The sequence below is a fragment of the Juglans regia genome, chromosome 16, assembly GCF_001411555.2.
Source record: "Juglans regia cultivar Chandler chromosome 16, Walnut 2.0, whole genome shotgun sequence".
NCBI classification, from domain to species: Eukaryota; Viridiplantae; Streptophyta; class Magnoliopsida; order Fagales; family Juglandaceae; genus Juglans; species Juglans regia.
In genome coordinates this window covers 4,154,156-4,155,838 of record NC_049916.1, presented here as the reverse complement: position 1 = coordinate 4,155,838, position 1,683 = coordinate 4,154,156, and positions in this window count along the sequence as shown.

Here is a 1,683-nt window from a genome sequence, read left to right as displayed (position 1 = left end):
TTTTATATTGTGTAATTGACCTTGTAATTGCGTTTTTGTAAATACAACCCAATTCACCCCCTTGTGTTAGTCATCTGGGCAAGACTTTGCATGCTTGTAGAACATGTGCCAATTGAGTTCCTCCTATATATAGTTTCAATCGAATACCACGCACACGCACACGCACACGCACATCCACACACACCCAAAACCAAAGCAAAATTGATGGATCTATCTATGTAAACAAAATCTAAGAATAAGATGAGAAGAAGAACAACAAAACTTCCAAGAAACATAAGAAAATGCATGAAAGGAGAAAAGAAGATACGATATGAAAAGAAGGTGAAGAAGGCTGGAGAGAGAAAGAGAAAGAAGAAGTAGACGAAAAAGATGAAGAGGAAGAGAGGCATAGAAGAGGGAGAAGGGAGTAGGAATAGGCATAGGCGTAGGAGTAGGAGTAGTAGAAGTAGGAGGAGGAGGAGGAGGAGAAAAGGACGACGACGACAACGATGGTGGAGCATGGGAGAAGATGAGAAAAATGAAGTAAAAATTATAATTTTTAGGTTAATAATATAAATATAAATATTTCATAGTAAAAGGAAACTACTAAAGCAGAGAGTACGTTATACTAAAAAAGAACTTTATAAATAAACATTGATAAACAAATTATACCTTATTGAAGCTATCAGAATGTTGTACGCAACTGCTCCAACAAAAGTCATGCACCTTCTTTTATATGGAACAAAGGCTAAACAAATATGTTCATTGTCATATATATTGTATCTAATACAAAAAACAAACAAACAAACAAAAAGCAATGCCTTGCAAAGTAGTACAAGTATTGAAACAATCACCTTTAGAGCCTGATTACAATGAATTGAAGTTCCTCCTAGACACAATAGGGAGAAAATGAGAAAGCACAAGTATAAAGTAAGACACAATACTTTTTGCATGCTTGTAGAACTTGTAGATGTCCAAGTTGAGTTCCTCTTACATACAATTTAAATCGAAAACCACGCACACAACCACACGTACACCCACCCACACGCACACGACCACACACCCCTGAACATGCACCCACACCCACACGGGCACAACCTAGAAGCATCGAAGACGAAAGCAACATGAATGGAATCTTTCTAAATAAAAAAAATTCAAGAATAAGTTGAGAAAAAGAACAAGAAAGCTTCTAACGAACATGAGAAAATACATGAAAGGAGAAGAAAAGAAGGTGAAGAAGGTAGAAGGGAGAAAGAGGAAGAAGTAGACGAAGAAGATGAAAAGAGAAGGAGAAGAAAAGGGAGGGGAAGGAGGGAAAAAGGAGTAGGAGTAGGCATAGTAGGAGTTTCTGTAGGAGTAGAAGAAGGAGGAGGACGAGGATGAGGACAAGGATGAGGAATAGAAGGAGAAAAAGGAGAAGAAGAAGAAGATGACGACGGTGGAGTATGGGAGAAGATGAGAAAAATGATGTAAAACTTAGAATTTGTAGGTTAATAACATAAATACAAATATTCCTTAATAAATGGAAAATTACTCAACCAGAGAGTACATTATACTAAATAAGAACATTATAAAAAAATAAACATTGTGATAAATATATTATTATACCTTTTTGAAGCCATCAGAATGTTAGACGCGACTGCTCCAACAAAATTCTTACACCTTCTTACATGATAAAACAAAGGCCAAAATATATACAAACAA